At 40.6% G+C, this 23,210-nt stretch overlaps 1 protein-coding gene across 2 annotated transcripts in view; it reads left to right on the top strand.

Moving 5' to 3' along the window:
• Epm2a (EPM2A glucan phosphatase, laforin) overlaps positions 1 to 23,210 on the top strand; it is a 106,465-nt gene that overhangs the window by 70,435 nt on the left and 12,820 nt on the right. The window lies entirely within an intron of this gene.

Below are 23,210 nucleotides of genomic sequence, written 5' to 3'. Positions count from 1 at the left end.
GAGGATGCCTATATGTTTGTCTTTGGATTCACCTTCTTATTTAGCTTCTCCAGGACAGCGAATTATAAGCTCAATGTCCTTTATTTATGGCTAGAAACCAAATATGAGTGAGTACATCCCATGTTCCTCTTTTTGGGTCTGGCTTACCTCACTCAGGATAGTGTTTTCTGTTTCCATCCATTTGTATGCAAAATTCAAGAAGTCCAACTTATCCCTGGACCCAGCAATACCACTCTTGGGAATATACCCAAGAGATGCCCTATCATACAACAAAAGTATATGCTCAACTATGTTCATAGCAGCATTGTTTGTAATAGCCAGAACCTGGAAACAACCTAGATGCCCTTCAATGGAAGAATGGATGAAGAAAGTATGGAATATATACATATTAGAGTATTACTCAGCAGTAAAAAATATTTTATTATTGTCATCATTTGTGCAGGTGACGGCAGACACACGAAGAGAATGTCAGATTCCTTGGGGCTGAGTTACAGGTGGTTAAATGCCATCTGACATGGGTTCTGGAAACTAAACTCCAGACCTCTGAAAGGCCATCGAGTCATCTCTCCAGACCCCCAAACAATTTTTGCACTGTCTATATTCAAGAAAAATATGCAATATAGAATGTTAAATTATTGTTTGGACCCTGATCCCCTGATCCTAATATTATTTTCCACTTGTCTGTGCTTTCAAACAGTGTTCGGATTCCATAGTCTGTGTGTCAATAAATGTAAAACTGATAAAGAATACACCATCTAGCTCACCATGTTTAGCACAGTCCAGGATCAAGGAAGTTCAAGAAAATCTACTTACACTGGAGCTTATGATTCATTGCCGACCTTGTGCGTATGTGTGTGCATTCTTTTTCTCTAGAGAATCTGATTCACACAGAACGATGACACTTGAGTGCTGTGGCCTGAGCAGGGAAAATTACTTGAAAGCATCTATTGCCTCCCTTTCCAGTGCTTAATCTTCTCTCCTTGATGGGGAAGGGGCTGCTATAGGTTTGGTTGGGGGAAATAGTAAAGAGCATCTACTACACATAGGCTCTGAAGGAGAGCGTCCTTTTACTCTTAGGTTTGATGCAGTTAGAAGTTATGTTAATGTGCAAAAGAGGATTTTAGAGGCCAAGGCAGCTCTGTGGATGCTCATTGCACGGAGTCCTGAGTGTGTTCTTTAAGAGTTTCATGGCATTGTACAACTTATACCAGGTCTCTGCCTCTGTCTGTGCTGGCAGATGAAAGATGTGATGGAAGTTCCTCAACATGGAAGCAAAGCCAGTCTGTGCTGTTGAAAGTCGGCGTTGTCATGATGCCTTTTTAATATTAGAAATCGACGTGAGTGGAACCTTCCTGGAGCTCAAAATCGTTCTGTCATTCTGTTTTGGGATCTGGGTGTTGCTATACAAATGTATCCAGTTTTTAAAGAAAGAGTAATTGAACAGTATGCTCATGGGCACATTCAGTTTACGCTACGTTTCTCTAAAGGATTTTTATAGCACTATACTTAGTTATATAAATGCATTAAAAACTGGTAGAATGTGGATATAAGGGTAAATAAACCAAAATAATTTGTTGTAGTTTCTTCCTACAGTAGTTTCTGTCAGAATGCTAGTTTCCCATTAATGACAAAAAGAGATGGTAAATATAAGCAAAGGAGAACAAACTTTTCCATCCACTAATGGATTGAGCAGAGCTGCTGAAAAACAGCCTTTAGATCCTTGGTACTGTGGCTGCTTATGTGTATCTCAAGAACTCAGAGGGTCCAACAGTCTTATTTATGAAAGTACTCTTTGGTATTGTTAGAACCTAGTGGAGACACTATGTAATAATGCAACCATTCTACAAGTTATAAAAGGACAAATCATCTTTTTAAAAGTATATTTGATGCTTTGCAAGTTCTAGTTAGAAATGGAATAATTGAGTGCTCTAATAAACATGGGTACCACCTTCCCTTTGTGAGCCACACATGCCATGGCAATTACCTGTGTTTTCATGCCATTGAAAAGAGGAGGGATAGAATTTTCACACAGAGAATCTTCATCGCAGACAATGAAATATGCAATTCCTGCTGATCTCCCTGGAGTAATTTAAAATATCAGAATCTTAATATATGAGGTTTTGTTAAGAGTTCCCAGGTGGATGAGGGGCATTACTCTTGAGGCTGTGTTGGTCACTAGGGCTGGGTGTCAGTTTAATCTCAGTTTTCTTTTTTGGTATCTCACATTCCTGACCATCCTTTTTTTTTCCCTCTCTTATGCAAATACAAATCAGTATTCCCTGCTGTTCCTGATTTCTTTGAAATGAAAATCGTTGCTAGGAAGGCAGCTCACGGAAACATCACTCCATATTTCAGGTTGCACAATGCTAGCAGAGAAGCAGGCTCTCAGGAGAAGCTCCCTTGGCAGTGATTGAAGCAGGTGTTCCCTCTATGTCGTCGAGGCAGCTCCCTTTTGAGAATCTCAGATAAGTGGTCCAAATTGCATTTAAGAGGAAAACTCGCCAAAGCGTAATTACTTTTCATCAGGGTGCCACAAATAATGAAAGAGTAGGAACAGTGGAAATGCATTGTAGGCTACTTAATCACCATCATTTGAAAAAGCTGATGTAGAATTCGTTACTTCAAGACAAATTGTATAGCTTCAGTAGTAAATTAGACATATTTTCTAAACACAAAATTATATTTCTTCTCATTTACACTTGCCCGAGAAAAGCTGACTGGCAGCGAAGCACAAGAGACATGCTTGCACCTGCTGTTTTCAGTCAGGGTGGCTTTTGTTTTTCAGCAGCTTCCTGTGTTTCCATTCATACAGAGTGCATCCCCTACTTTCTCTTTCCTGGTGAGATCAATGTCATGAAGAGTTGCTGTCTGCACAAGATGCTGTCAAACTCCTCACTCTAACTTGCCTTTCCATTCTCCACCCTGTCACCAAGATCTGAACTTCCTGAGAACAGTAGGTCAGCATGGATAGAGACCAGAAAGCTTTGCCCTGTGATGAACCATTGTTTAGCACAACGTGAGAGATCCTGGTTGTCAGAACATTATGTAACGTTTTTCTCTACTTAAGAGTTTAGCAGCAGATTCTAAAATGGTTTCAATAGGCCCTATGGAAACCCCAAGATGCTTAAAATGAAGTTGTCCACAAGTTCAACCACTGCTAACATGCATGGCAGAATGTGCTTAGAAGAACATGCCTTGGTTTATTCATTAGGGCAATAGCTGCTGTGCTGTAAGAATCAAAGAGCATAAACGTCTTTCCTGAATGTGTACTTACTAATAAATGAATAAAATATTTTTGGGACAGTCCATATAAACCACTGCAAAGAAAGGGCCCAACAAGCTAGAACATTTTAGCGGATAACTTTTATTTATTCTTTGACAGTCTCATACATGTCTACCATGTATCTTGATCTTACCCATCCCAGTCCCCTCTAGACTCCCCCAAATACCTACTCCCTCCTTCACACATCTGAAAAATCATTCACTGTGACCAAGTAGACTTCATTCCAGAGATGCAGGGTTGGTTCAACATACTAAAATCTGTCAATGTAGTCTACCATATAAATAAACTAAAAGAAAAAAAAACATGATCATCTCATTAGATGCTGAAAAAGCCTTCAAGAAAATTCAATACCCCTTCATGATAAAAGTCTTTGATAGAGCATGTTTACAAGGAACATATGTACCTAAGCCTAATAAAGGCAATATATAGCAAGCCAAAAGTCAATGTCAAACTAAATGGACAGAAACTCAAAGCAATCCCACTAAAATCAGTAACAAGACAAAGTTGTCTACTCTCTTCACATCTATTCTATATAGTAGTTTAGGTTCTAGCTAAAGTAATGATAATAAAATGAAATCAAGAGGATACAAATTGGAAAAGAAGCCAAACTCTAACTATTTGCTGATGATGATTGTTTATATAAGCAACCCCAATTCTACCAAAGAATTCCTGCAACTCATAAACACCTTCAGTAATGTATCAGGATACAAGATTAACTAAAAAGTAAATCAGGAGCCCTCATTTATATAGATGATTAATGTGCTGAGAAAAAAAACCAGAGAATTTCTTATTTTATTTTATTTATTTATTAAAGATTTCTGCCTCCTCCCCTCCACCGCCTCCCATATCCCTCCCCCTCCCCCAATCAAGTCCCTCTCCCTCATCAGCCCTAAGAGCAGTTTCGGTTCCCTGCCTTGTGGGAAGTCCAAGGACCTCCCACCTCTTTCCAGGTCTAGTAAGGTGAGCATCCAAACTGCCTAGGCTCCTACAAAGCAAGTACGTGCAGTAGGATCAGAAACCCATTGCCATTGTTCTTGAGTTCTCAGTAGTCCTCATTGTCCGCTATGTTCAGCGAGTCCGGTTTTATCCCATGCTTTTTCAGACCCAGTCCAGCTGGCCTTGTTGAGTTCCCAATAGATCATCCCCAATGTCTCAGTATGTGGGTGCACCCCTCGCAGTCCTGAGTTCCTTGCTCGTGCTCTCTCTCCTTCTGCTCCTGATATGGACCTTGGGATTTCAGTCTGGTGTTCCAATTTGGGTCTCTGTCTCTGTCTTCTTTCATCGCCCGATGAAAGTTAATCTCCAGGAGGATGACTCTATGTCTTTCTTTGGGTTCACCATCTTATTTAGCTTCTCTAGGATCACGAATTATAGGCTCAATGTCCTTTATTTATGTCTACAACACATGTGCAGAGGAGATCGCTTCCTATGTATAACCCCAGCAGCACAGGCATTAAGGGCAACATTGAATAAATGGGACCTACTGAAACTGAGAAGCTTCTGTAAAGCAAAGGACACTGTCACTAAGACAAAAAGGCAACCCACTGACTGGAAGAAGATCTTCACCAACCCTGCAACTGACAAAGGTCTGATTTCCAAAACATATAAAGAACCTAAGAAACTAGACTGTAAAAAACTAATCAACTCAATTATAAAATGGGGCACTGAGCTGAACAGAAAATTCTCAACAGAAGAAGTTCAAATGGCCAAAAGACACTTAAGGTCATGCTCAACTTCCTTAGCGATCAGGGAAATGCAAATCAAGACAACTTTAAGATACCATCTTACACCTGCCAGAATGGCTAAAATCAAAAACACCAATGATAGCCTTCTCTGGAGAGGTTGTGGAGTAAGGGGTACACTCATTCATTGCTGGTGGGAATGCAAACTTGTGCAACCACTTTGGAAATCAGTGTTGCGGTTTCTCAGGAAATTCGGGATCAACCTACCCCTGGACCCAGCAATACCACTCTTGGGAATATACCCAAGAGATGGCCTATCATACAACAAAAGTATATGCTCAACTATGTTCATAGCAGCATTGTTTGTAATAGCCAGAACCTGGAAATAACCTAGATCCCCTTCAATGGAAGAATGGATGAAGAAAGTATGGAATATATACATATTAGAGTATTACTCAGCAGTAAAAAACAATGACTTCTTGAATTTTGCATGCAAATGGACGGAAATAGAAAACACTATCCTGAGTGAGTTAAGCCAGACCCAAAAAGAGGAACATGGGATGCACTCACTCATATTTGGTTTCTAGCCATAAATAAAGGACATTGAGCCTATAATTCGTGATCCTAGAGAAACTAAATGAGAATTCCTTATTTTAAATATATTTTTTTGGTAGCTAATTTCACTTAAGTTTGATATTTCACAATAGGTGGAGTTATTTTTATTTTTGACATCTTGAGAGGCAAGCACTCTCTAAGTGAGGCAGTGTATTCTCAAAGAGAAGCTGAAATATGTTTCCCTCCACCACTGACCTCCACTGGCTCTACATCTGTAACTCTGGAGCCCCAGGGTATATAAGAACCATTTGGGAGTGATTGGAATAAAGGATGCTGAGTGCTTGCTCACTGGCTCAGAGATTAATTTAATTGAGGATCTGACAGAACCATGACAACGGAACCTTCAGGAGTATCTAGACTACAGCCCAGGCTGTGAATACTACCCCAGAATCTCAATTACTTTTGCGATCTGAAATGTCCACATGCATTAACAGCTTGAATTTAAAATACCATATGGCATGAATTAAAACTGCACTTAGCTGTGCATGGGTTATAGTAATAAAGATAGGACCACGTTCTATGTAGGAATGGAACTTTATTTTCACAGATGAACTGTATTGAAGACTGTAATATTAAAATCAGTTCTGTGTGATGGGTAAGTTTGGACTGACATGCATAGCTGGATTACTAACTGACCAAGGCTTGGGGATTCTGATGGTGGCTGTGGGTGGCTATGGGTCTTTGTGGCTCTGCTAGAGTCAGTTTTCTACCTTTCTGTCACTGTCTTACTGGGAGGGACTTCGAGGGGGAAGGAACAAATTTTTTCAGAGGATTAGATCTTGCCACCATTTTCTACCTACCTACAAATATATAATTACTTACAACAGAAGACTTCAGAAGAGCAATTGTAGGGAGTGCAAGAATTTAGGATAGAAATAGATTATCTAGGAGAATAAGTAGAATGCAAATTACTAAGGACTCCAGACAGTGTAATTACTACTATTAAATTTGAAATTTAAGTTTTCTGGAAGTGAGAGAAAGAAGAGAAACATGTTGGGTTATATTGTTTCATACTCTGGGTAAAACCAGCTTTCACATTTGTCTGCAGAGAAAATTGTTATTTTGAGCAAAGCTCAACCAATAATTTAGCACATACATTCTTGAGATAATACGGTTGAAACGGTCTTCACTACAGCTCTATAAAAGTTGTAGAAGTGCTGTGGTATTGACTTGAATGAATCATCAGCTGATTATTAATTTTCTTATTTCTTCATTACCTTTGCTTTTAAGGTGAATAAAATGGTTTCAATGTTAATCTCTGGTGATACGGCAATAACTATATTACTTATTCTTGAGGAGTTTACCATACAAAAGAGGAAACACAATAATTCAGAGTTGAGGGGCAGGAGTCCAAACCAAAGATGTGCAATCATTTGTACCTATTTTTAATAAAAGAATAAATGAGATACTGTGGGATATCAGAAGAAATACTGATAATGGTGATGATGATGATGATGGTGGTGGTGGTGGTGTGTGTGTGTGTGTGTGTGTGTGTGTGTGTGTGTGTGATTGAATAAGTGAAATCAAACACATGAGCACTGTAATTGCAATACAAGAAGAACATTAGCAGAAGAGGTTAGGGAAAGAGGGGTATGGCAATTGGCAAAATTATTCTACTAATTTGGGTGGAAGACTCCAATGGTGTAGCATGGGATCATGGGATCAAAGAAATCTGTAGGAGTTAGATTTGAAAATGTTAGATCCAACAATTATGATGTCATATGAAAGCAATGATTGGTCACCTTAGTGTTTTTGGCCAGGGACTTCCATGGTTTGTGTTAGAAAGAGTGTGGAAGGAAGTATGTTAGGTCGTCATCTAGGAGGCCATGGATATAATTCTTTTTTTAAATGCTGTGGATCTGAATGAAAGCTGTGACAATGAATATTGGCTGGGACTGCAACTACAGAGGAGAATAATGTGTGGCTCTGGTTTAATGATTACAGGAAAATAAATTGGAATGGACTGAATAAAGTTTCCTTTCTTAAGTGTCTGGGTGATAGGCACAATTCATATTGAAAAACAGGCGATTGTAGATAGAGAACAATCTGTATAAGTTGGTGAAGGTGAGCTCAGTTAATGCTTCAGGTTATCTAGTAGACATTTTTTTAGGGTTGTGATCTAAATTGAAGGTAATAGATTTGAATTTTTCATAATTTAGATGGCAGCTAAAACATGCCAGTGAGATATCTAGATATCAAGAAACTGATGAAAAAATCAGAGGTTTGAACCCTGAGAAAGCTTCACTCTTAGAAGGTATGTAGAGAATAGAGGAGAAAAAAGTGTGATAAAAATAAGCAAAGAATACAGAGTAATAGAAGTGACCAGTGGGACATGTGTCAATACCTAGTGATAAAATTTGGACAGAGAAAGTTAGCATAAAACTTTCTCTGTGACATAGCATCTGTGACAGGTGGGACTTGGTAGACACTGGGACTCTCTTGAGTTTTCTTTTGAAATGCCTTTGATAGTTTATATTGTTTGTTGATGTGGGATTCTCCTCTGTATGCTGTGAATATGTTTTGTTACCATTAGCTAATAAAGAACCTGCTTTGTCCTGTCGCAGGGCAGAATATAGCAAGGCAGAAATTTCAAGCAGAGATAGAGGAGGAAAAAAAAAACAAAGTCAGAGAGATGCAATGTAGATGCTGAAAGACAAGGATGCTAGAACCTTACCACTGGTAAATCTTAGCCTGGTGGCAACACACAGTTTAGTAGAAATGGGTTAACTTAAGATGTAAAAGTTATCTAGGAATATGCCTAAGCTATTATCCAAGCAGTGTCATAATTGATATAGTTTTTGTTTGATTATTTGGGTTGGGGCAGCTGGGAATAAACAAGTAATCTCCTATTACAGAATGGTGCTCATGATCTGGAGCATGGACCCACATAAGACCTAAAAAAAGCTTAATAAAAAAAAAGAGGTCTTCTAAACCCACAAAACATTGAGACCAATGGTTCTTATTTATAAATCACTTCACATATAGAAATGAACTACTCAGCAGAATGAATGATTTCAAAGAAAACTGTCCTGAAGGCCTTGCTAGGATGTGTTTAATAGAATCGGGAACACTGTGTTAGTAGAAGGTAAATTATAGCACCACAGTGATTTTGCCACTGTAATCTCCCTTTTCAGTCATTACATATGGTTACTGTTGAGGTTCCAAGGCTGATTTTGCTGGCATCCATCTTGATCCACAATAACTATATCCTAAGCCATCCCATCCCATCCCAAGGCTTTTCCTTTTCTCTACTTTAGACTGTACTTCAACTCATTTTCCACCAGTAGCCATTGAAATCTAAGTCCACATCACTCTTCTATTTAAAAGTTCTTTGTTGACTCTTCATTACCTTATATTACTTTAGTGACTTATAAATACCAATAAACTACCACACTATGCTCCCAGCATGTACTATCATGCTCACTATGTCTCTAGAGTTTTCAGTTCTCAAAGTGTACCTTGTCATTCACTGTAAGAGCTTTGCCTGTTGTGTTTATTTTCCTATATTAATTCTAATGTTCTATTCCTATATCTTTTTTCTTTTCCTATATCAGTTCTAAATGAGTCCTTCCTGTATATCCTGTGGTCTGGCTTTCAGAAAACTGACCTCAGAGAAGAGTGAGTTGAAGCACAAACGTACAGTCCCTCAGTCTCAGTTGAAAGTTAGGCTCACCAGTTCCCGACAGTATTCAGTCCAACTGCTTGAACTTCTTATTTTGTGAGCACGTCCCCCTTAGATTTGACTTGTGTGCTATTCCTACTCATTGCAGCTGTAAAGAAGACAACTGTTTTTGGCTTTTAAACTCAACCACAGAGAGCCCCATATACCCGCTTCATGAGACTGGTTTTTCACTTTATTGGATGATAAAAGTCCACGGCATTGATTTGTTTTGAGGGCCGTGAAAGAGTACTTGCCAAGCCCCTCTTCCTGGCTCATAGGAAGTCATCTTCTCTGTCATCACACTCTTCTCTTAGTGTCTGTGTGTTTGTACTTCCGTCTTATGAGAACACCAGTCATACTGCATCAGTGTTTCCAGGGGTGACCTCAGTTTAACATGATTCCCTCTGCAGAGAATTTACCTCCAATAAGGTGACAATTTCAGAAACTGAGTCAAGAATTCAGCCTAGGGAAGAGTATTATTCTAGTTTCATCATACTGCTGTGGCAAAATACTCTGAGCCAAAGCAACTTGAGGAGGACAGGGAGTATGTGGCTTCTACATTCCGGTCACGCATTCCACCACTGGGAATGTCAGGGCAGGAACGCCAAGCAGAACTCATAGAGCTGTGGTTCTCAACCTTTCCAGTGCTGCGACTCTTGCAGTACAGTTCTCCATGTTACAGACTCCCTGCCCCCAACCACAAATTATTTTCATTGCTTCTTCATAATTCTAATTTTGCTACTGTTATGAATTGTAATATAAATATCTGATATGCAGGCTATCTGATGTGCGACCCCTGTGAAAGGTTGAGAATCCCTGCTCGAGAGGAACCAGGCTAGCTGCCTTACTTTCTGACTTGTTCATAGGTTCTTTCTCATCAGGCTTCTGACATAGCCCAGGTCCACGTGCCTAGGAATGGCACTTCCCTCAGTTGGCTGAGATCCCTATATTAGACATATTTTAAGACAACTCCTTACAGACTTAGCCACAGGTCCATCTGATCTTTGCAGTCCCTCAGTTGATACTCTGTTAGATGATTTTCAGCTGTACCAAGTTGACAGCTGAAGCCAATTAGTACAAGTGTCTGTCAATAATAGGGCTCCATAATTGATTTAATAATATGGTACTTAGTACCAGAAAATGAAAGAATAATGGGAGAAATTATTTCTTTCAAATATTATCTGTTTTAGTTACTTCTCTGTTGCCGTGATAACACACTGACCAAGGCAACTTATAAAAAACTGTAATATGTTGGCTTATGTGACCAGAGAGTTAGGGTCTGTGGTGGCAGGGATAGCTTGGCAGCAGGCAGCTGGCATGATGTCGGGGGAGGAAGTAGAGCAAATTTGAAGTATGTGAAGCGTTTCACTCTTCGAGCCCACCTTCAGTAACATACTTCCTCCAGCTAGGCTCTGCCTCCTCACCTTCCCTAACGTGTCATCAGCTGGGGGCCAAGTGCTCAAATGCCTGAAGCTGCGGATGATATTTTTTGTTTGATCCAGCCCAGTCTATAAACTGTGTAGCACATTTAAACAGAAAGGAAACTAGCTGTGCCTCTCTGAATCACCGTGTACTGCATTTAGACTGTTGTCTGTGTTCTGTAGCAGTTCTTTTCTTTGGGAGGCCAGCTCACAGATAATGACACAGAGACATTATTAATCATGAAAACCTTAGCTTAGATTTGTTCTCAATTAGCTCTTATAACTTAAATTAACCTGTTTATATTAATTTAAGTTTCGTGGTTTGTTACCTCATCTCCATATGGCCCATCCTCCAAGTGTGGCCGGTAACTCTGCCTTTCTTCTTCACAGAGTTCTCTCTCTGCCCGGAAGTCCTGCCTAGACCTCCAACCTAGCTATTGGCCATTCAACTTTATATTATATTTTTATTACTCCAATCACAGCAATACATTTTCATACCGTGTACAAACATTCCACAACAGTGACCCATGGCAAACTATAACAGAACTTTGTTTTAGCTAAGAAACTAATTAGTACCACTCTCCAGACTGGAAATTGTCTTCAAGAAGTTTCTAGTGATATTTTGTTTGCAATTTAACAAATAAAGCTTGCCTGAAGATTAGAATGCAGAACTAAGCCACTAGTTAGTCTTAGAGGCGAGGCAGTGGTGGCACACACCTTCAATTCCAGCACTCAGGAGACAGAGGTAGACGAGTCTTTGAGAGTTCAAGGCCAAACTGGGCTACACAAAATCGATCCAGTACAAAAAAAAAATAAAGCCAAGCAGTGGTGGCTCACATCTTTAATCTCAGTATTTGAGAGTCACATGCCTTCAATCCCAGCACTAGGGAGGTAGAGCCAGGAAGAGAAATGGCTGGGCGGAGAGAGGAATATAATACAGGAGACAGGATACACAGTGTGCAGTCTGAGCATCAGTGCGGTCTACAAGGCAGAGTCTGCACCAGTCAGTCTGAGGATGTCAGAGGACACAGTCTGAGGATGCAGTCAGAGGTCACAGTCTGGGGATGCAGTCAGAGGTCACAGTCTGAGGATGCAGTCAGAGGTCACAGTCTGGGGATGCAGTCAGAGGTCACAGTCTGAGGATGCAGTCAGAGGTCACAGTCTGGGGATGCAGTCAGAGGTCACAGTCTGAGGATGCAGTCAGAGGTCACAGTCTGGGGATACAGTCAGAGGACACAGTCTGGGGATGCAGTCAGAGGTCACAGTCTGAGGATGCAGTCAGAGGTCACAGTCTGAGGATGCAGTCAGAGGTCACAGTCTGAGGATGCAGTCAGAAGTCACAGTCTGGGGATGCAGTCAGAAGTCACAGTCTGGGGATGCAGTCAGAGGTCACAGTCTGGGGATGCAGTCAGAAGTCACAGTCTGAGGATGCAGTCAGAGGTCACAGTCTGAGGATGCAGTCAGAAGTCACAGTCTGAGGATGCAGTCAGAAGTCACAGTCTGAGGATGCAGTCAGAGGACACAGTCTGAGGATGCAGTCAGAAGTCACAGTCTGAGGATGCAGTCAGAAGTCACAGTCTGAGGATGCAGTCAGAGGACACAGTCTGAGGATGCAGTCAGAAGTCACACTCTGGGGATGCAGTCAGAAGTCACAGTCTGAGGATGCAGTCAGAAGTCACAGTCTGAGGATGCAGTCAGAAGTCACAGTCTGAGGATGCAGTCAGAGGTCACAGTCTGGGGATGCAGTCAGAGGACACAGTCTGAGGATGCAGTCAGAAGTCACAGTCTGAGGATGCAGTCAGAGGTCACAGTCTGAGGATGCAGTCAGAGGTCACAGTCTGAGGATGCAGTCAGAGGTCACAGTCTGGGGATGCAGTCAGAGGTCACAGTCTGGGGATGCAGTCAGAGGTCACAGTCTGGGAATGCAGTCAGAGGTCACAGTCTGAGGATGCAGTCAGAGGTCACAGTCTGAGGATGCAGTCAGAGGTCACAGTCTGGGGATGCAGTCAGAAGTCACAGTCTGAGGATGCAGTCAGAAGTCACAGTCTGAGGATGCAGTCAGAAGTCACAGTCTGGGGATGCAGTCAGAGGTCACAGTCTGGGGATGCAGTCAGAGGTCACAATCTGGGGATGCAGTCAGAGGTCACAATCTGGGGATGCAGTCAGAGGTCACAGTCTGGGGATGCAGTCAGAAGTCACAGTCTCAGGATGCAGTCAGAGGACACAGTCTGGGGATGCAGTCAGAGGACAGTCTCGGGAGGCAGACTGAGGACAAGATCTCCTTTCCGGTCCGAGGATTCGGTAGAGGTTAAAGGTCTCTCTAGTGGCACTGCTTCTCTGATCGCTCAGCTTTCACCCTCTCGTATCTGACTCCAGGTTTTATGAAGAACAATTAGAATTCATGCTACAGAAATTATTCAGCATTAACTGGCATGTGTTACAAGCACCCCATGAGGGCAGAAGTTTGACACCACTAGAGGACAAACCAGCAGTGCAAGCTGTATGCTCAGAAATCCAGGAATATATTAGAGACAAATTTTAATATTTCTCTTGTTTTTATATAATCTAGATAAAAATTACAGGACTGATAGAATTTTCTTTTTTACTAATTATTTAATAGCCAGGTCACATTTTAATTTCATATTGGGTTGGCTATACAATATAAAATAATCCAAACAGAACACAATTATTCAACTTGGAATTTTTCTGCACACAGAGACACGTACATTTTTTATTCTCTCTCAGATTTTCAGCCGAATTTGAGGTTTTGAACAGAGTCTCAGCAAAATCTTTTCTGTTCTTGGAATATACTTACCTGGTATGTTTATCAAGTTAGTATTTTTTTTTTGTGTGTGTATGTGTGTGATAAGTAAACAAAAACGCATGCTCATACAACCATTCCACTATTTCTGTGGTTTCCTAGTCTTTTTATTGTCTGAGGCCAGAAAATCATGCTAATTTTCCCTTTTAGGAGAAGGCTAGTCCTGTCTAATGGCCATGTTCACTGCTGTCCATATAATGCACTTGCTGCTTCCGTTCCAGCATCTCCTGTCGGTCCCCCGAGGCGGACTTTCGCAGAGTGCTTGGATGCTCATTCTGCCTGATGTCCTCATTATTACCAGTGAGGTCTGCTTTGACTGACAACTGATGCACAACCAGCAGCCCCCATCCTATGCCTCAGTAGCTCCTGTACCACAGGTGCCAGCCTGTCAGGTGAAGCCAGCAGCAGTGTTTCCATGTGACTGCCTGGTACCACAAAGCCACGTTCACTCAGGTGAATTAACCTGGTTTTGATTTGTAATAAGAAATCAAGATTGCAGAGTGTTAGTGGTGGCAACTATTTCCCTTGGTCTTAAATTGTGACATTATTAGGCTGGATTTTATTGAACTTGAGGTTGGTTGAATCATAAAAGAAGCAGTACTAATCCACATTGGTAATTTTCTTCTACAGTTTTTTGATTCTTTAAGAAAATTGTTTAATCTTTGAAAGTTTTACACACACACACAACATACTTGATTATAGCTTACCTCCTCCCCCACTCGCTAGTGTCCCCTAGGACTTCTTAGCTCATCTCTTTCTCCACTTCATGGCCTTCTTTTATAAAGTTCATTTATTTATTACTTATTCCAATGAATTACACTAGTGCTACCCATATGCACACATGCATGGGGTCATTCACCAGGAATGGGAACCCTTCTAGTGGCCACAGTTCTAAAGAAAAGTGACCCTCTTCTCCCAGTAGACATTAACTGCCAGTCACTTATCCAGGAGTGGGCTCTCAGGAGCTCCAGCCCCTGCTCTGGGCTTGATCTTGTGTTGATTGAGTTCCTGTGAGCCACAGTACTGTCATGTGCAGAAGACAGTGCTTCACATCACATCTCCACAACATTCCATCCTTCTGTCAGTTTTTAAAATTATGTGCATATGTCTCTGCGCGGATTTATGCACATGAGTTCAGTGCTCACAGAATCTAGAAGAGGGCATTGATTCCCCTGGAGCTGTTGTTACAAGCTGTTATGAATGACCTGATGTAGGTACTGGGTGCCGAGTGTGGGTCCTCTGGAAGAGCAGTTAATTTCTTAACCACTGAGCCATCTCTCCTGCTTCAACACTAGGTTGTGTTCTCATAAAAATATTTTTTAAAGATTTATTTTATTTTATATGTATGAGTGTTTTATATGCATTTATGTATATGTATCATGTTTGTGCCCGGTGCCCATGGAGACCAGAAGAGGGCATCAGGTCCCCTGGGACTGGAGTTATGGATGGTTGTGAACCAACCATCATGTGGATGCTAGGAATTGAAACTGGGTTTCAATTTTGTAAGAGCAATAGTTGCTTTAAATCACCGAGCAATCTCTCCAGTCCCCAGCAATCCATTCCTTTTTCCCTTTCCCACTCCCTCCCCTCCTCCCACTCCCATCACACACCCTCCCACCTCACCGCCTCCAATCCTAAGATTGGGCAAGGCACCCTGCCCCGTGGAAAGTCCAAGGCCTTCCCTACTGCACCTACTACATCTAAGTTGAGCAAGGTATACATCCAAAGAGAATAGGATTCCAAATGTCAGTACATGCAGCAGAGGCAAATCCCAGTGCCACTGTCTGCCCCAACTGTCAACCACATTCAGAGGAACTAGTTTGATCCCATGCTCATTCACTCTCAGTTCAGTTGGAGTTGGTGAGCTCCCATTAGCTCAGGCAGATGGGTGAACCCCTCATGATCTTGACTTCCTTGCTCATACTCTCATTCCTTCCACTTTTCTTTCTTTCTTTCTTTCTTTCTTTCTTTCTTTCTTTCTTTCTTTCTTTCTTTCTTTCTTTCTTTTTCTTCTTCTTCTTCTTCTTCTTCTTCTTCTTCTTCTTCTTCTTCTTCTTCTTCTTCTTCTTCTTCTTCTTTTTTTTTTTTGGATTTTTCAAGACACTTTTCAACTGGACTTTGGGAACTCAGTTCGGAGCTCCGATGTGGGTCGCAGTCTCTGTTTCCATCTGTGTTGGATGAAGGTTCTGTGGTGATATTTAAGATAATCATCAGTCTGACTACAGGGCAAGACCATTTCAGGCACCCTCTCCTCTATTGCTTAGGGTCTTAGCTGGGGTCACCCTTGTGGAACCTGGGAATTTTTCTAGAGCCAGGTTTCTTGCTAACCCCATAATGGCACCCTCAATCAAGATATCTCTTTTCTTGCTCTCATATCTGTCCTTCCTCCATCTCGTCTATCCCATTCCCTCAAGTTCTCCTTAATCCTCCCCTTCATCCCTTCCTTCTACCCCCTGCCCCCACCAGGAGGCATTCTATTCTTAATGCATATAACTTTATTGACTATTTCTCAGGTTACATGAGCGAGTTTATTTTGGATGTTTTTGAGAACAGCGTGCATCTTAATATGGGCACACCTCCTCTCTTAGCTCCTGTGTCATGAACAATTTCCAGTGTCTCGTTCTGTCTAGGAATCATTTGGAGAGGGGCGAGGACTTGAATTTAGGAGTGCGCCTATAGAGCTGAGTCAGCCCCTCTTGTTTTATCTTCAAATATTTACTCCTTTAAAAGGAACTAAAGCTTATACGGTATGTTTCTGCCACCACTTGCTGATGAGCCAGGCCGGTGGGTCTGAAGTAAAGTTCCACAGGTAAGTGGGTAATTTCTACGAACACAGAAAAGGCAAACAGAATCCTGGTGAACAGACGCCTTTAGAAAGGGACTTTCTGTTCTACGAAGTGAACTGGCTTGGGAACTTCATTCTGGTTTGACTGAGTATTAATATTAATTCGGCACAGTGGCTTCCATCTGACCTTTCTAAATAATCTATAATGCTGCAGCCAAAAATCTCTATCATAACTTAAAAATCTATGGTAAATTATTCATAAATATTTCTCTGGGGGCTTATAATTTATAATATAACCGCAAGCCATAACATTTGTTCCTTAATTATAGACTTCAATTTATCTAGAGGAGATTTTTATTCTGTAAATTTCATATTTCAATAATTACTTTTACCTTAAAATCCTTCATATTAAAAACTCTTTAAACTACCACTGACACCAAAAGAAGATTAGCACAAGGTGAGATGCATAAAAATGAATTTTTAATGGTGTCCAATTATCTTTTCGAGTGAGCTAAAAGCTGAATTACAGTTTAGAAAGTACACTGTGCACCTCATCACTTCCAGTGTGTCATGTAAGTCGGACCGCATGGCCTGCTGTGAGAATGAGTGGAGACAAGATGGCTGCCTTGTTAGCACTGATGTGTGTGTTTCTAGTCAGCCCTAGCCTTTATCCCCACAACCCATGAAGGACCCAGTTTGATTCTGTTTATAACGCCTTCTCTATCTTCTAGTACATGCTTGCTGCAAAGTTTATCTTCAGTTATCTGTGTGCTAGGTTCACAGCATCTTGTTTAAAACAATAAGGCATCATTTAATATTCCTTTCTTAACTATAGAACTTGCCTCATCATATTACTAGAGAGAGAGTCATATCAGTTATAGAAATGTAGGAAATATTTAACGTAGAACATGGTATTTATTTGTGATGCAGGCATGTGGCTGTTAATTTATTTTCATCAGATATAATGTCAGATATATATAATAGGTAGATATATCCAGCTCTATAATGTTAACCTTGGGTTTAATATTTGCTTTGATTTTCTCTATTGTTTAAAAATCCCTTTAAGAGCGGAGCTGAATGGGATGACATCACCACCCCAGGGCCTCTCTTAGCCACACTGTGGTTCTGGATGCAGACTCTGGTAGGGATTCTGGGTCTGTTTTGTTTTGTTTTTCCCAGTGCTCAAGGCAATTTACCTTTTGCATATCTTTGTGAACTGGTTTTCAGCTTTTATGCAAATTGCAAATCCTTTGTGAGAAGTCAGTCTGCCACTTTATTTTTGCATGTATTGACTAGGTAAATATCAAATGTCCCCCACTCAAAGAGAACAGAATTTAAGAGAATTCTGAGTAACATTGAAATTCAAATTTTATGTCATCAATACCCATTTTGACATTTTGCCAGTCCGCTTAAATTTTTTTTCCCAGAAAAACATACATTACTGTTCAATACGTTATGTTACTTAATTATATAAATGAGGTTTCTGCTTCCCTTTCCCACAGCATGGTATAACTTAGTGTGCTCAGTTCAGCTCCAAAGTATACCCGGGGAAACTCCACACTACCACTCCACAGGCAGTCTGCAGGGTCCTGGAGAAGGAGTCTAATCTCCAAGGCATAATAGAAGGCTGGATGTGTCTCTAGATGGAGCCTGGTCCTGTTCCCATTCCTCAGCAGAGGGAAGAGACGGTTACACAATGTGAAGATTTCACACTTCTGTGAACACTAAGTACTTAGTCACATCATCCTGCCCATCACCGATCTAGACTGTGCATGTGCCATGCTTGTGATCTTTCCCTTAGTCTACTGTGCCCAGTGAACTATCTCAGAATTCTTTGGGGTCAAGAAAACTCATGCTCATCTTTCCAGTACCATTATGATTTCCTTGGCTCTTTTTACTTTATTACCGTAATTTCACCTCCTAATATATTAAGAAGGATTTCCATAAGGGCATGGCTATAGCTTTTTAGATAAAAACCTAACTAGAAAGAAAATAACCTTTCCTATCTGGTAAATAGGGCTTAGAAAGATGGTTAGGTCCTTTGAGATGTTTCTACTGAGGATCAGAAATACCTGCATTTGAAGTGAGGGGATTGTTTTCATGTTCACATGAGCAACAGCAAGAATTGCCACAAGAAAGCAAAAAGTGAACACACAGAAGAAAGGACAAAAGGGTAAAAAGCCAACATAGATTTCATATTAAAAAATAAGTGACCATTCTGTACCTTGCAGCATTCAAGTGAAGAAAATAGTCTCTGTGGCCATTGCACATACAAGGTACAGAAGCAAGACACCATATATATAAAATAAGAATAAATAAATCCTTAAATATTCATATGTGTAAATATAAGAAGGAGCTAGAGCAAAATAGGAGCTCCATATTAGATGTCTGAAAAGCACTCTAATGTTTTCAGCTACAGTGGAAATGGTGCTACCTATAGCCAAAGAGACCGAGTTCAAATGTCAGTACTAGTACTTAGTAACAGTCATATGACTTTAGGCCAAGTTATTTACCATCTCTAAGCTTCTGATGTGCTCACTTTTGGAATAGGTCTAAAACTAACTAAATCACAAAATAAGTACAACTAAGTACTACTTAGACCTATTCCAAAAGTGTACAATGGCCACAGAGACCTACAGAGGATGTCAGAAGCCCTAAAGCTGGAATTACAGATAGCCGTTATTCTGTGTGGGTGCTGGGAACTGAACATGAGTCTTCTGCAAGAGCAGTAAGGGTTCTTACCCACTGGGGCATCTCTCCAGCTCCATATGCATGCATTTTAAAACACAATGTTAGCTTTCTGTTGTCAGAACAGAATGAACTATTAGCCCTGCAATCCCTGGTGAGATATAGTGAGCTTACACCTATTTCGTGTTGCCTTCCTCTCTTCGAAGAGTACAGAGTTCGGTGCCATTTTTGTTTTTATAAGCCAAGTTTTTTTCATGTTTGTGTTGTTAACATTTAGAACTAGATGCTTCTTTGTTGTGGCCCCTGCCTTCTGTATTGTAGATACTCAGCAACACTACTGATCTTAACCTGCCAGGTGCATATACCACCACCCAGTATGAAAATCCAAAATATCTCATTAATATTGCCAAAGCTGACTGACCCAGTAGTCCACCACTGTTTTGATGTAGTTATCTAATTATTCTCTACCAATAAAAAGTCAGGAGTCAGATATCCGGATAAGAATCTGAGTGATCAGAGACACAGTAGAGAAGTACCCAGAAACCCTGTCTCTTCTGTTCCTCCGACCAAAAGGACTGATGGTGCGGGACAATTGTCTATATTCTGTCAATTATGTTTTAAATAAATGCTGATTGGCCAGTAGCCAGGCAGGAAGTATAGGTGGGACAACAAGACAGGAAGTAGAGGTGGGTCAATGAGAACAGGAGAATTCTGGGATGAGGGAATCTCCCTCTGTAGTCCTGTGCAGACACAGAAGAAGCAAGATATGACTACACTGCTGAAAAAGAGACTGAGCCATGTGGCTAACATAGATAAGAATAATGGGCTAATGTAAGCTATAAGAGTTAATAAGAAGCCTGAGCTAATGGGCCGATCGGTTAATAGTTAATGTACACCTCTGTGTGATTTCGTTGGGACTGTGGAAACCATGCAGGACAGAAACCTCTGACAACAGGCTGAGATTCTCTTTTTGCCCTGCCTTATTACTTCCTGTCCCTCTATCTGCACTCAGCCCTCCAAAATATCTATGGTTAATAACCCTATTGTCATAATGTCATCAAAATATCACACAACACTGCTCTAAAGGCAACGTGAATGGATCTTACCGCAAATGCAGCCCCTCGTGCAGTTTCTATCTTGAATGTTAGAGGTTTCAAGCCACTAAAGACTTAGATGTTGTCTTACCAAAACAAGACATGTGCATTGCTGAGGTAACAAGCAAGTCCTAACTGGATCCACTGAGCAAACTCTTAGCTCTCTCGGACAGCTGTTCTCCTGACTGTAGCTTAGCATTCTAGAAACTCATTCACGTACATGTGCAGCCACTGCAGCAGGGAAAGAGAGCAGAGAGAATCACACACGCAGTTTTAAATATACCCAATGGGAGGTGGCACTTGTTACTAGCTCAGCTCATTTATTAACAAAAGCAAGTTGTGTGGGACACATCTAACTTTGAAGCAGAGGGAGGATTGGTGGTCCTCCATGTTCTAAGCGAATACAGGGAGATACTGGTGAATGTGTAGTGTTCACCACTAACCTCAGTTAAGCCCTATATAATATGATTCAGGTAATTTGAAATACAGTATCTATCCCATAGTTCTGGAGAGAATGTATATGTGTGGAATAAGCTTATACATGAATTAGATTATATATACAATACATGATAAATCATGATAAATTCATTATGCTTGCTGGTTTGTAAAATATTTACATTTTGGTAACTTTTACATGTAAGATAATAGATTTTTCAAATAATTGCTATGATAAGATTGATTTTGTTTGTACTTTTCATGTCTTTGAATAAACTTTCATTATCCTTTTGGGTTAAATGTATTTCTCATTGTCCTAGAGTTTGTTTTTATTTTTTACACAACAATTATTTTCTTTCTGTTTCTTTTATTCTTGTCTGTTGCAAGTACAAACAAAACTACTCGTGTTTTCCTCACCTACACATCTTAATCTGAATGATTTAAGTACATCACATATTTTGTATCATTGAGTCTCTAGGGAAGCGTTTTCTCAAGATTTAGTATTTGAATAAGAAACATCACCTGGGAATTGTTGGGTATTGGAAGCTCTCAACTCAAGACCTATGGAGTGAGAAACTAAGCTTGCGGCTCAACCTTGAGCAATTTTAGATGTAGAGTCATATCTGATAAAATAATGACAATATTCCCTCTCTGCCTCTGTCTTTCTCTCTCCTCTCTCTTAATAGTTGGTACTTTAAAGGAAAACTGATGCTGCCCTTTTCTTTTAGGTCGTCTGTTTTAGTGTTCTGTTGTAAAGAGACACCATGACCACACAACTCTTACAAAGGAAAACATGTAATTGGGATTAAAGGCATGTGCCACCATACCCAGTGCTAAGCTTTTCTTTAATTCTCTTACAGAATATTATTTTAAAATGTGTTACATTTGTTTATGCTGTTGAACATTTGTTTAATGATGCAAGAATGTGTTGCATTCCTTTATGCTGCAATTGTTTAACTCTCTGAAGCTGTGTTACTTTGCCTGTCTTAAACATCTGACTGCTCTACTAAAGAGCTGAACGGCCAATAACAAGGCAGGAGAAAGGATAGATTGGGCTGGCGGGCAGAAAGAATAAATAGGACAAACCTGGGAGGAGAGATGGAGGAGCAAGGGAACAAGGAGAAGAGGATGCTATGGACCAGCCACACAGCCAACCACAGAGTAAGAGTGAAAGAAAGATATATAGAAGAAAAGGAAAATGCCCAGAGGCAAAAGGCAGATGGGGTAATTTAAGTTACGGAAAGCTGGCTAGAAATAAACCAAGCTAAAGCCAGGCATTTGTAAGTAATAATAAGCCTCTATGTGTGATTTATTTGGGAGCTGGGTGGTGGGCCCCAAAAGAACAAAGAACAAAGAGCATAGAATATAATGTAAAAATCAACCACATAATTCCTTTTCACAAGTTGGAAACTTAGCTGGGTGGGAGCTTACCCTGAGTCATCACTTCTTTATCCTGTTTCTTAATCTTTTACCTCCCGAACACAGGACTTAGTTCTATTCCACTTCCTGGTGCTCCCCTTTCCCTCAAATTGCACATTTTGTATTTTTCCTTGCTCATCTTGCCCGTTTTTCATTATATATCTTCATTACAGATAACGTTAATAACCACAGGACAGAGTCCACACTAGACTATTTTGAGATTTCCTCTGCTGAGGGAATTCATCCAAATTTATTCACCATAGTCTCACGCAGACTTTTTGCACTAGGGCAAAAAGCAGCCACACTTTTCACCAAAATGGCACAAGAATGATCTCTAGGCAACCCACTAAAATTCTTCCCCTCTGAAACCTCTCGAGTCAGCCCCCACATTTCAGATAGCCATGTTCCTACTACCATAAGCAGTGCTAAAGCATTCCACTGCTTTCCCAAGCCAAAGTGCCAAAGTCCAAATTCTCCAAACAAAAACATGGTTAGGCCTATCACAGCAATACCCGAGTCCCTGGTACCAACTTCTGTCTTACTTAGGGTTTCTGTTGCTGTGAAGAGACACCATGACTATGACAACTCTTAGAAAGGGAAATATTTAATTAATGTGGTTTACAGTTTTAGAGGTTTAGTTCATCATCATCATGACAGGACATGGTGGCGGGCAGGCAGGCAGGCATGGTGCTGGAGAAGGAACTGAGAGTTTTACATCCTGGTCCACAGGCAACAGAAGACTGTGAACTAAAATGGACATAGCCTGTGCGTATGAGATCTCAATGCATATCCCCCCTCCCGTGACATACTTCCTCTAACAAGGCCCTACCTACTTCAACAAAGCCACACCACCTAATAGTGTCACTCCCTAGGGGCTATGGGGGCCAACTACCTTCTAACTACCACATCACCTTTTATAAACCTGTAGAGAAGTGTTTGGGGGCTAATGGACTATTTTGGTTTTGATTTTATTTAACCCAAGTCCACTGTTTCTGAGTTTGGCCTGTTTCAAAAAATCTTAGACTGTTAGAAAAAGTTTACATAGTGCTAAACAAGAATGATGGCTGTATTTTAGTTATGTGTATTTTTTAAATTCGAGGTGATTGTATGTGTTTCACATTTAATTTGTTAGCGTTTGAAATGAATTAATGGGTTTTGTGCAGCATTCATACAGTAAGACAGCCTGAGGAGTTTGTTTCAATGTTGCCAGATTTAGTTTCTAAGGTCCATCTTCTGGGGTGCTTGTTGATTGCCTGATGTGTTTTCCTAAAACTGTAATGCGGATAGTTTTGAAAAATAGTATCGT

The sequence above is a fragment of the Microtus pennsylvanicus genome, chromosome 1 (assembly GCF_037038515.1).
Source record: "Microtus pennsylvanicus isolate mMicPen1 chromosome 1, mMicPen1.hap1, whole genome shotgun sequence".
NCBI classification, from domain to species: Eukaryota; Metazoa; Chordata; class Mammalia; order Rodentia; family Cricetidae; genus Microtus; species Microtus pennsylvanicus.
The sequence above is the reverse complement of the archived record's forward strand: the minus strand, read 5'-3'. Positions and strand labels throughout refer to the sequence as shown.